This window comes from Lynx canadensis, chromosome D1 (assembly GCF_007474595.2).
Source record: "Lynx canadensis isolate LIC74 chromosome D1, mLynCan4.pri.v2, whole genome shotgun sequence".
NCBI classification, from domain to species: domain Eukaryota; kingdom Metazoa; phylum Chordata; class Mammalia; order Carnivora; family Felidae; genus Lynx; species Lynx canadensis.
In genome coordinates, this window is record NC_044312.2 from 92,650,036 (window position 1) to 92,663,334 (window position 13,299).

The 13,299-nt window shown below is 35.5% G+C and overlaps 1 pseudogene; it reads left to right on the forward strand.

Moving 5' to 3' along the window:
* LOC115526351 overlaps positions 1-13,299 on the forward strand; it is a 128,249-nt pseudogene that overhangs the window by 97,479 nt on the left and 17,471 nt on the right.

Consider the following 13,299-nt stretch of genomic DNA (forward strand, 5'->3'; position numbering starts at 1 on the left):
TGTGTGGCCCAAGAACCTCCTGGACCCCAATCTGCTCCTGGGGATTTGCCCTTCCCACCAGAGCACCGCCAGGTATTGAGCTGCAGAGTTGCAGACTTTGTGCCTCCCTTGTTTACAGTCTTAATGGAATTTAAACCCTCTCCTTTCTCCTTTCTCCTTTCTCCTTTATGCCTTTTTAGTTTAGTCCCTGTGGGTGTTTCCAATTTTCCACTTTCTCTCCAGCTGCTTTTGGGGAGGGGTGTTTTTCCTGTATTCTCCCCTGCCCCAGTCTCCATCCTCTCTCCATTCACAAAAGCACTTTCCTTCCTGCTCCTTCTCACTCCTCAAGTTCACCTCTCCACACCACATACCTGCTGAATTCTGTGGTTCAGGTCATGCAGATTGTTGTGTTAATCCTCCAATCAGTTTTCTAGGTGTGTAGGATGGCTGAGTTTTGGTCTGGCTGTATTTCATGGATGTGACACACACAAAAAACTTCCATGCTGTTCCGCCATCTTGTCTCCTTCCCCACAAGAACAGCCTTTAAAAATAAAGATAAAATAGATTATATATAAATAATAAAATATATACAATGAAAACACTAATGAAAATAAATCTTGAGGGACTGTACTAACAAAGTTAGACTTGGGAATGATAAATATTACTGGGTGGGGGGAGAAGGAATACTTCATGTTAATAAAAGGGACAATTCCTCAAGAGGACATAGCAATTTTAAGTGTGTATAAGCCTAGTAACTGTGCTTCACACTATTTGAAAATATCAAAATATGTGAAAGGAGAAACAGAAAATCCACGATCATAGTATGATATCTCACCATTGCTCCCTCAGTAATAAAAAGAACAATTAGATTAAAATTCAATGATCCTATAGTACATTTGAACAACATGAGCAAGCAATATGATGTTCATAGAACACTTCAGCTACCCATCACAGAATGCACACTGTTCTCTAGTACGCATGGAACATTCACCCAAACAGACCATATCCTGGTCTATAAAAGTAAGTCTTATTAATTTTAAAAGGATTGAAATCATAGAGATTATGTTATCTGACTACATTGGAATCAAACTATGACACAATAGTAGAAAGATGACTGAGAAAATTGAAATATTTTGAAATTCAACAGTATTTTTTGAATAAGACCTATGTTACAGAGAAAAAAAATTCACAAAGAAAATTAGAAAATATTTTGAACTAAATGAAAATAAAAACACACTCAATTAAATTTGTGGTATCAAGCTAAAGCAATGTTTACAGGGAAATTAATAGCAGTGTGTATATTAAAGCAGGAAAAAAAAGATGAAAGGTAATGATGTAAGCTTCTACCTTAGGAAATGAGAATAAGTGAGTGATTTCAATTTAAAGTAAGCAGAAGGAAGAAAATAATAAACTTAAGAGCAGATATCAATGAATGAGAAAACAGAAAAATAATGAGTAAAATCATTGGAATGGTTAGGATGGGGGAAAGCCATCGATTGCAAAAGGATTTAAGTGATTGGAATATTAATTTTTTTAATGTTTATTTATTATTGAGAGACAGAGCATTAGTATGGGAGGGCAGAGAGAGGAGGGAGACACAGAATCTGAAGCAGGTTCCAGGCTCTGAGCTGTCAGCACAGAGTCCTACGCAGGGGCTCAAACTCATGAACCATGAGATCATGACCTGAGCTGAAGTTGGATGCTTAATTGATTGAGTCACCCAGGCACCCCTGTGATTGGAATATTCTTAATGTTGATTGTTCTATTAGTCAAATGACCATACATTTTTGTCAAAACTAATCAAACAGTATCCTAAAAATGGATAACCTTATACATCAGAAAAGCTTCTTTTTAAAAATTACTTACATTATTACTTACATTATATATTCAAAATACAAGGGCTTTATTGTTTATATGTATTTTAACATATGCTCACATTCAATGGCTAGACTTTTCACTTTCTTGTAATGCTTGCAATAAGATTTTTACATTAAAATAGTTTTAGATTTACAGAAAAGTTGCAAGGGTTGTTGTATACCCCCACATCCTGTTTTCCCTATTGTAAATATATCAGTATGGTACATTTGTCATAACTAATGAACTGATGTTGATACATTATCATTAATCATATTCACACTTTATTCGTATTTCCTTAGTTTTTACTTAATGTTCTTTTCCTGTTCCATGATCCCATACAGGATCCCAGAGTACATTTATCTGACATGTGTGCTGAGCCTTGACCATAATGTTTCTCAGACCTTGATTTTGATAACCTTAGCAATTTTGAGGAGTTAGATATTTTTTAGATTGCCCCATAACTGATTTTTGCTTCATGTTTTTCTCATGATTAGGCTGGGATTATGTGTGATTTTTGGAGGAAGTCCATAGAAGTAAAGTTCCATTTTCATTCTAACACATCAAGAGTATACACTCTTGACTCATTGGCTAAAATTTGTTGGCTTTCTCCATTGTAGAGTACTTCTTTTTTTCCCTTTTCATGCTATGCTCTTTGGAAGGGAGTCAGTATGAGCAGCACATATTTAAAGAGTGGGGAAATATACTCAAGTCCTTGAGAGCAGAGTATCTGCATACATGTTTTGGAATTCTTCTCGATAGGAAATGTGCTTCTTCTGCCCCCATGCTACGGCCTGATTTTTGCATCTCCCCAAAACTCATGTTGAAATCTTAATATCCAATATGATGGTATTTGTAGGTAGCACCGTTAGGAAGTGCTTAGGTCATGAGGATGGATAAGTTTTATGAATGAGATTAGTATTCTTCTAAAAGATCCCACAGAGCTCCCTAGCTCTTTCTGCTCTGTGAGGACATGGTGAAAAGATAGCTGTCTGTGAACCTGGAAGTCCTCAGCAAACACTGAATCTGCCGGCACCATCATCCTGAACTTCTCAGACTCCAGAACAGTGAGAAATAAATGTTATGTATAAGCCACACAGTTTATGGTATTTTTGTTATAGCAGCCTAAATTAACTAAGAAACCCCATTTAGTTATTTATGTATTTAATCATTTATTTTTTTTTAAATATTTTTAAGTGTTTACTTGTTTTTGAGATAGAGAGACAGAGTGCGACTGGGGTAGGGGAAGAGAGAGAGAATCACACAGAATCCGAAGCAGGCTCCAGTCTCTGAGCTGTCAGCACAGAGCCCATCTAGGGGCTTGAACTCACAAACCACAAGATCATGACCTAAGCTGAAGTCGGACGCTTAACTGACTGAGCCACCCAGGTGCCCCAATTTTATCATTTACTTATGCTAGTATGGACTCACAGATAGTAATTTTAAACTTCGGGTGACCAGCCAATATTTATTTATTTTGCTCAAACTGTTCCAGCTTTGGTCATTGAGAGCTCTTTCAAATGGCTCCTGTGCCCTTTTGACATACTCTCTTGGTTGTGTGTTTTTGTGTGTTCATTTGTTTACATTTTTTTAGTGCTTTCTTACTGTCTGGCACTAACAGATGCCCCAGGCTTATCTTGTGTTTTCACTATTTCAGTCCTAGAATTACCTATTTCTCCAAGGAACTCTATAGGTGTGAATGTTGCCCAAATTTCAATTTTTTAATGTTGTGCTTAATAAAACTTTCACTGTTCCAAATCCATAGATATTTACATTATACTTTTTCAAAAGTGTATTGTTTTCTTTCCCACAATTATTTACATTAGATCTTCAATCTTCCTGATTTTGTTATTTGCATATGTCATGATTTATGAGCCAAACTTCTTCTATACAAATATCTAATTGACCTACAATAACTTATTTAAAAGGCAAAACTTTTCCCATTTGTAACTGCTAATAAGTTTGTATCCTGAATGTAAAAAGAACTCTTGCAAAGCAGTAATATTAGGGACAATAGCCCATAAGAAATAGGGTCCCAAAACTTGAACTTTTAATCATAAACTAAGGATTTATTACAGAATAAAAAATAGTTTCTTTCTGTCATCAATTCAAGAAACGAAGGCCATGCATGAGCCATGGGTAGGGCTGGAGGCTAAAAGCTAGACTCAGGAGTCTCCATCACACACTAGTTCACAACCTCTAGCTCATGGGTCTCCTCCAGTGCAGCAGCCACCCACTCCTTGTCCACAGCCGCTTGTTCACTGCATGCTCCAAGGCATGGGTCCTTGGTGTGATGTGGACATCCCTCTTGAAATGCTAAGGAAGGGATTGCAAAAGCTTGACTTTGATGGACAGGCCAATAAAGGTGGCCATGCTGTGGTACAAAATGATATGTATGAAGGCAATGGCCACTGTGCTCTTGGAGTCACTCACCTGCACCTGGACTTTTTCTACTGCGTTCAGTTCTTCCAGCATCAGTGGATACTGTTGGTCATTGACAGAGGGAATCAGATTGAAGATCTCATAGAGTAATACTGCCTAAAACCTACTCATCCTCCTTACCCATGGTCACTAGCCACTTCTCGGACCCGTAGTAGATGAGGGAGTTAGTGTTCAATTAAAAAAAAAGTTTAAGGAATAATACTCTGATTAAAACATTTTCACAACTTCTTCCCATAGATATAAATATATTTCAAAATATCTGTGCTTTTTCCTCCATTTCATTCCATAAGTAAAATATTCATTGGAGAATGTTAAATTACCAACTTGGTTTGATGCTGTTTTGTTTTGCTTTTTTCCTAACATTTCTCTCTATATACATGTTTATAGATATAAATATTTTGTGTATAAATAAGGATACTGTATAGAGATACCAAGTCATCAAATAATTATATGAAAATGACCTCTATTTCATTAGTTGTCAAGTGAAAATTAAAACTAAAATGAGATACCACCACATGATCATCAGAATGGTTCAAGTTTTAAAGACTGAAAAGCAATGTGGTGGCAAAGACATAACACAATAATAATTCTTATTAACTTCTGTGGATGGATTTATTGGTACAACCCCTTGAAAAACTATTAGCATTATCTACTAAATTTAAACATACTCAGTTATGGGGCACCCAGATGGTTCAGTCTGTTAAGCATCCACCTCTTGAACAAGGCTCAGATCATGATCTCTTGGGTGGTGGAATCGAACCCCACATCAGGCTCTTCACTGACAGCATGGAGCCTGCTTGGGATTTTCTCTCTCTCCCTCACTCTCTGCCCCTCCCCTGCTTTCTCTCTCTCCCTCTCCTTCTCTCTCTCTCTCTTTCTCTCTCAAAAATAAATTAATTAATTAAAAACATAAAATTCTAAATATACTCAGGTATGTATTCCGTGGAAATATGTGCACCTGTGGCCAAAAGACATGTATAAGAATTATCATAGCAGATTTAATATCCCCTATGGGAATCAAACTAAATATACATTAAGAGTAGCATGAAAAAATTAATCGTGTTATATTCATGCAATGCAACACTAAACTGTAATGAAAAAATGGTCAAAATATCAAATGTTTTAAAAAAGCCCACCTAATTTATAATTCCATTTACATAAAGTTCAAGGATAAGTAAAGTTTATATACTGTGTTAGAAATCAGAAGAATCCTTTCTCTGGGTTTGAAAAGGAGGGCAGTGTTTTTTTTTTAAATTTTTTTTTTTCAATGTTTATTTATTTTTGGGACAGAGAGAGACAGAGCATGAACGGGGGAGGGGCAGAGAGAGAGGGAGACACAGAATCAGAAACAGGCTCCAGGCTCCGAGCCATCAGCCCAGAGCCTGACGCGGGGCTCGAACTCACGGACCGCGAGATCGTGACCTGGCTGAAGTCGGACGCTTAACCGACTGCGCCACCCAGGCGCCCCAGGAGGGCAGTGTTTTACAAGGAGCCTTGTCTATCTTTTTGGGTGTTGGTAACAGTTTATTTCTTGATCTTGGTGGTATTTACATGAGTGTGAGAATTATCATAGATCTATAGACTTAAAGTTAAGCAATTTTCTGTACATATATGATGTTTTAATTAAAGAAAATTAAAAAGCAAATGTAAAAATAAGGATAAAGGAAATTAAAAGATCTATAAGCAAGGTGGTATGTCTTTCTGTCACTGAATAGCATGAAATTTGCCTCATCTGCCTATTGAAAAAAAGTGTTACTTGGAATAAAGATAAATTTAGGGTTTTGCAAGATAAAGATACCAGAGCCATATTCTTTTAAAGGAAAGGTGTGCTTCAGAGAAAAGTGCCAGGAATTATTATTTTTTTTAATATGAAATTTATTGTCAAATTGGTTTCCATACAACACCCAGTGCTCATCCCAACAGGTGCCCCCCTCAATGCCCATCACCCACTTTCCCCTCCCTTTAACCCCCAATCAACCCTCAGTTTATTCTCATTTTTTAAGAGTCTCTAATGGTTTGCCTCCCTCCCTCTCTAACTTTTTTTTCTTCCCCTTCCCCTTCCCCATAGTCTTCTGTTAAGTTTCTCAGGATCCACATAAGAGTGAAAACCTATGGTATCTGTCTTTCTCTGTATGACTTATTTCACTTAGCTCTCCAGTTCCATCCACGTTGCTACAAAAGGCCATACTTCATTCTTTCTCATTGCCAAGTAGTATTCCATTGCATATATAAACCACAACTTCTTTATCCATTCATCAGTTGATGGACAATTAGGCTCTTTCCATAATTTGGCTATTGTTGAAAGTGCTGCTATAAACATTGGGGTACCAGTGCCCCTGTGCATCAGCACTCCTGTATTCCTTGTGTAAATTCCTAGCAGTGCTGTTGCTGGGTGCTAGGGTAGATCTATTTTTAATTTTTTTGAGGAACCTTCACACTGTTTTCCAGAGTGGCTGCACCAGTTTGCATTTCCACCAACAGTGCAAGAGGGTTCCCGTTTCTCCACATCCCCTCCAGCATCTATAGTCTCCTGATTTGTTCATTTTAGCCACTCTGACCGGCATGAGGTGGTATCTCAGTATGGTTTTGATTTGTATTTCCCTGAAGAGGAGTGGTATTGAGCATCTTTTCATGTGCCTGTTGGCCATCGGGATGTCTTGTTTAGAGAAGTGTCTATTCATGTCTTCTGCCCATTTCTTCACTGGATTATTTGCTTTTCTGATGTGGAGTTTAGTGAGTTCTTTATAGATTTTCGATACTAGCCTTTGTCCAATATGTCATTTGCAAATATCTTTTCCCATTCCGTCGGTTGCCTTTTAGTTTTGTTGATTGTTGCCTTTGCAGTGCAGAAGCTTTTTATCTTGATGAGGTCCCAATAGTTCATTTTTGCTTTTAATTCTCTTGCCTTTGGAGGTGTGTCAAGTAAGAAATTGCTGCGGCTGAGGTCAGAGAGGAATTAAAACAAACAACTTGTATACTCTGATTTAAAGTGTGCCTGTTATAAGGACCTAGAGTGTTGCATTCCTACCTTTAAAATAACTCGTAAACAGAGAGAACAACAATAAAGGCAATAATTACAAAGATTTTTTTCTTTGTAAATCCATATTTCATGTGCATTAATAACCATTTAATTTATAAGGATTAATGATATTTTGATGAACACCAAAGCAATTACTGATTAATCTAGTTATTATAGAGTGCTTCTGCTTGAGGTAATGTTTTGCAATGCTGGCATTAGCACAATCCATCTGGCTGTTATATTTATGCATATTTAGACAGAAGTGCATGGAATGTTGTACGCTGAACACTAATAATGTATTTAGCAAATGCATTATTGCCAAATGAGATGTTTTTACTCTTTAAAAACATACCTCTTAGTTAATATATTAATTTTTTTAGTTCTTCCTGAACTTATGTGAGTTTGAGTTTACTGTTGCTATGAGTTTCAGATGTGCAGCAGCCTAATTTATCTAGTAACGTAAGTTCATTTTTCCAATTTTTACTACCTATGGCCTAATCATTAAGACTATGAACTTAAACCATCCACTGGAAATTATTCTATATGACATTAGTAATCCCTGACTTTATTTAGTAATACCCTACAAGAAAAAATTTCTTTTGATAACTGCTGAAGTGTGAATGAGTGCTTGTCCCACAATGAAAATAGCACTTTTGTCATTTCTTTTCTAATTTTTCTAAATTTTGTCATTTTAACATGAAAAGCAGTTACAGCCATCCAGCTTCTTCTAATCTCTTATCAGCAATAGCGTCCAGAAAGTAGAATTATGAAATTAGAAATAATAAACAGGGGCACCTGGTGGTTCAGTTGGTTAAGCATTCGACTTCAGCTCAGGTCATGATTTTGCAGTCCATGAGTTCGAGCCCGACATTGGGCTCTGTGCTGACAGCTCAGAGCCTGGAGCCTGCTTCGAGTTCTGTGTCTTCCTCTCTCTCTGCCCCTCCCTTGTTTACACTCTGTCTCTCTCTGTCTCTCAAAAATAAATAAACATTAAAAAATTTTGAAAAAAAAGAATGATAAACAGTATGGAGTTTCCTCAAAAAATTTAAAATAGAACTACAATGTGACACAGTCTTCCCACTTTTGGGTATTTATCCATAGGAATTAAAATCTAGAAGACCTATTTGCACTCCTGTGTTCTTTGTGGCATTGTTTAAAACAGGCAAGATGTTTGAAAACTTCAATTTACATTGATAGATGAATGGATAAAGAAAATGTAATATATACAAACAGTGGAATATTAGTCAAAAAAAAAAGAAGAGGAAATTCTGCCACATGCTACAACATAGATGAACCTTGAGACGGTACGCGAAGTGAACTAAGTCAGTCATAGTTGGACAAATGCTGCATGATTGTACTTTCATGAGTTATTTCAAAGAGTCAAACTCATAGAAGGTAGTAGAATGTCAGGAGCTGGAGTGGAGGAAATGGGGAGTTTGCTGTTCAGTAGGACTGACTGTTGTTCAACACTGTGATTAGAATTAACAATACTGTATCGTACACTTTGTTAACCGCTTAGGTCTTGTATTAAGTGTTCTTAGTACGATAAAAATATAAGAAATAAAACATTCAATGTACATAAAATTCTGACTCTGAAAGCATAGGATTAATGGCAACTTTTGGAAATGCAGTGTTCATTACATGTATAGGAGATACTTTCAGCCCAATTCCCGTCACTGTCTCTAGATACAGCCCTGTCACTGGAACTAAATACCCAGTCATTAGGACCTCCATGTTATTATGATTTTTAAGAGTTACTTTTTTTATATCAACATTTTTATTTGGATTACAGATGGATTATGTTGTAGAAATTTATCTCCGGATAACATATGCATATTTTCTAAAATTAGGAACTCTTAGGGAAATCTAGACTAAATATTAATTATATTTCTGTAACTTTTCTAAATTTATCTAATTACTCAACTCCTTGGATCAAAATGATTTGTTATTTTTGTTACATCATTAATTAACTTTAGATTTCACAAAGTAGAGTGAATTTCAAATCTATAACAGGAAATTATGTTATATGACTTCACATAAATTAAAAAAACAGACAAGAGAAAATAAACGTAGTTATTGAGCATAGTAATAACTAAATAAATACAAATTAATAGGATTTTTTATTTAAAAAGTTAGCAAAGGGGTGCCGGGGTGGCTCAGTTGGTTGAGCTTCTGACTTCGGCTCAGGTCATGATCTTACAGTTTGTGAGTTCAATCCCTACGTCGGGCTCTGTGCTGACAGCAAGCAGATTTGCTTCGGATTCTGTGTCTTCCTCTCTCTCTCTCTCTCTCTGCCCCTCCCCCGGTTGTGTTGTGTCTCTCAAAAATAAATAAATGTTAAAAAAAAAAAAGTTCGTGAATTTATACAGTGATTACATTTTCCAACTTGCGTGGTGCTGTGGGCAAGAGTGATCAGGGTATGAAATTAAGCCCTCTGTTTACCAACTATGTGACACTGGACAAGCAATTCAGTTTTGTTGTTGATGATGATTGCTTTGTTGTATAAAGGAGATGACAGTCACCTTGTTGAGTTGTGCTAGGGATGTAACACATCAAGCATCTTGTATTGGTGTGGTGCAGACTGCAATTTTTCAGGGTCTATGATCACATAGCAGAGATGAAGCCCATTATCCATTGGCTGTTCTCTCACACTGCCAATGGCTAGCTTGGCAGCCAGACAAGGGAGCAAGGGAAAAAGAAAAGTGGAGAGAGATTGTGTCTATTCCCAAATAAAGAGTTAGAGGTCATTTTCTGTTACTCTGGTTATCCATCTGGTTCTGGGAATGTGGGGTGGATAGAAGACACTTTTTATTGTATGTTTCCATGTGTTATTTTATTGTACTATATCTATATTTCTATTTTAGATATGTGTGCTATTTGCATAACAAGCAAAAAGGATAATCTGCCATTTTCTTTAGAGTATTACAATTTTCTAGAGTATCACTAAAAATGGGTAGGAATCAGTGAGATGCCATTTGTAGTACTGAAATTTTGTTCGATTTTTTTTGAAAAATAGTTTGAGCTCCTCATGCATTTATATAAATTGTCCTTGTAATCTTCTGGAAATGTTTCATAATAAAAAATACAAAAGGAAAACAAACCTGTATGAATAATAATGCCATTTTTAGGATGTCGAGAGTTTAGCTAAGCTACTCCATAGTACTGCTGCCTTGGCATCCATTTTGTTTGGCCAGTAACTTCCCAGGAGTCTTAAGCTGCCACTAAACCCCTCATGCAAGTGTATGCTCTAGATAACAGCCCTCAGAGTCACAAGCAAATATAAGTTCTAGAAATGACTTCCCAATTGCCCTTCTGATTGAAGTCTCCCCTCCTCCTTGGGCCTTCTCCTTGTGTGCCCCTAAGACCCCACCCCCTGCTTAGAGTTTACCCAAACTCCACTCTTGGTTTGAATTGACCAATTGGGTCTTAATTGGGGCACCCCAAAGCACTCCACCCACAGACCCTAATAAGACCCTAATAAGATCATGTGGCCCAACTCTTATGGCTCTTTCTGCCTACCTCCTGCCTTGACTTCCCTGACATGACTAATGGTTCCTCCGTGACCTGTGAGTAATAAATCTCTCTATATCAATTTCTCTTGTGGTCTTTTGTTTTACATCCTGAACTATTTAACAAGGCTTTATTTAACAAATGTTAATGTAACAAAGTCATGCAATAGGTTTGCTCTTAATGCTAAAATTGGCAATAGGCTAAATGACCAATGATAGAAATATGATTAAATCATGCTTTATTTACCATATGGAATATTATGCACACATTAAAATATTTTTTGTGATGATATACCAAAATACTTTTATTAAATGCTAACTAGGTAATTATAATATAAAAGTTCATATAGATAATGACTTAAACTATGTAAAATACTAATGAAAGACATGACTGAAAAGAAACCCACAAATCACCAGATATAAATAGTGATCATTTTTGTTGATGAGATTATGTATTTTTCTTCTTGCTTATTGATAAATTTATTTCCAATATTTGTGCAATAAATATTTTTATAAATACATAAAATATCTTAGATGTTAAATAGAAGAGTTGTAATCTAACATAAGATATAACCTAGTAGAGTCAAATCAAATATATTTTATAAAAATCCAAGACAATAATGCCAAATGCCAGTTAAAGTAAAATATAATGACAGCTGCTAACATTATTTGCACATGTATTAAATTATAGATAATTCATTATCTAAATTATGACAACCACCCTATGACATAGTATTATTTTCTCCTTCATTTAACATTTTAGGAAGATGAAGCAATTTATGAATAAGAAAATTGCTCAGCTAACGAGCATTGGAGTCAAGTTTCAAACTCAGGAAGTCTGGCTCCAATAAGCAAAACCCTAAAAGAATAAAATAAGCAGTGTTGATGCTTAATATATTCCAGTATTCCTAATCACTTTTCTTAAAAATATTATTTAAAAACCCACTAACAGTATTTTAACCTTCAGAGCTTTAGTCAAAGAAATATTTATACACACACATGCATATGTACAAACACACATATATACACAAATATAACCATAATGATTAATTTCTATGACATTCTGAATGCCCTTTGTGAATAATTCACAATGAATGAGTTATTTGTTCCATAAAAGATATGCATTTGTTAATTAAACCTGACTTTATTTATATGACTTCTATTTAATGGTGAAAATTTGCCATACAGCTTGAACCTAAAGATAGTGACATAAAAAAACGCAAGGATAAAATAAAATAAAACAGAAAGATTCAACTATATTCAAGCATCCATTCTAGACAACTGAGTCTAGACACACAAGAATTATTATGTTAGGTCTCCAGTTCCTTTCTTAATTTACCTAATGTGTTTTTTGAGGACCTTACATCACTAAATTCTCAGACAACCCTCCTCCTCCATTCTAGACATGAACTTTTGCCAAAAAAAAAAAAAGTGGTGAAAAAATCTGAAATTTCCATTATTTTAAAAAATGTTCCAGTTTTAATTAAAGGTATTAATGTCACATGAAATAGCTTGCTTTAATAAGCAATTCATTACCACTTAACCTTGAGTCTTACTCAAAACACACACATTTCTAGATACAATTGCCTTTAAAATGTTCTAATAAGTTGGGAGAGTGTACATAGGATTCTGGTAGTAGCTAATTCTCAACTATTAAATATATTACCTGTCCTTGGTTCAAAAAGTAACATGATTTTGACATCAGAAGGTTATGCATACATTTTATGTGTAAACATCTGCAATGAGAGAAAGCAGTACGTGTGGGATAGAGATTAAGAATCTCATGTCAGCTCTTCATTGGAGTCATTCTTTTGAATGGTTTTCAAAATCTAGCGGGTTTACTTCATTCACTGAAATAGTTATTGCCTGACAGGGCTCCAGTGGATTGAAAGAGTTAATGAAGCTTCCAAGTGACACAGAATCAGCAAACAATGTCTTACTAATTGAAAGATTCTAACAAACTACCCATTTCTCGAACAATAACCTTTATGGAAATTTTACTTCAGGTGAATACTGAGACACAGAGATCAACTAACTCCCTGAGCAAAGTTGCCATGCTATCCAAACAAAAATACTATTCGCTTAGATAAACTTGCAGCCAATCCACCCAAATTTCTAATCCTAAGAAAACCAAACCTTGCAGAAAAGTTTCTGAGACACGTAATCCATCATATTTTTTCTTTCTGATATTAACCTGTGTTACTGATATTTGCCGTCTACGCTGCCAAATTATACTTTTTAAACTTTCATCCACTTTTTTAAATACTAGGAATATAGAGCAACACAAAATGTCTCTTTGCAAAGAAATGAAGAAACTCTGAAACCAAATTCTTTAGTATTGTGACCTTGAAAAATAGTTTAATTATTCCGAGCCCTGTTTTGTCATTTCTATAATAACATAGTTATTGCTGTGTTCTTTCTAGCATTAATATTCAATGATTCTTATTTGGTTTGTGTATATGTGTGCAATGCACGTGTTTTCTAGGTCTTATTTTC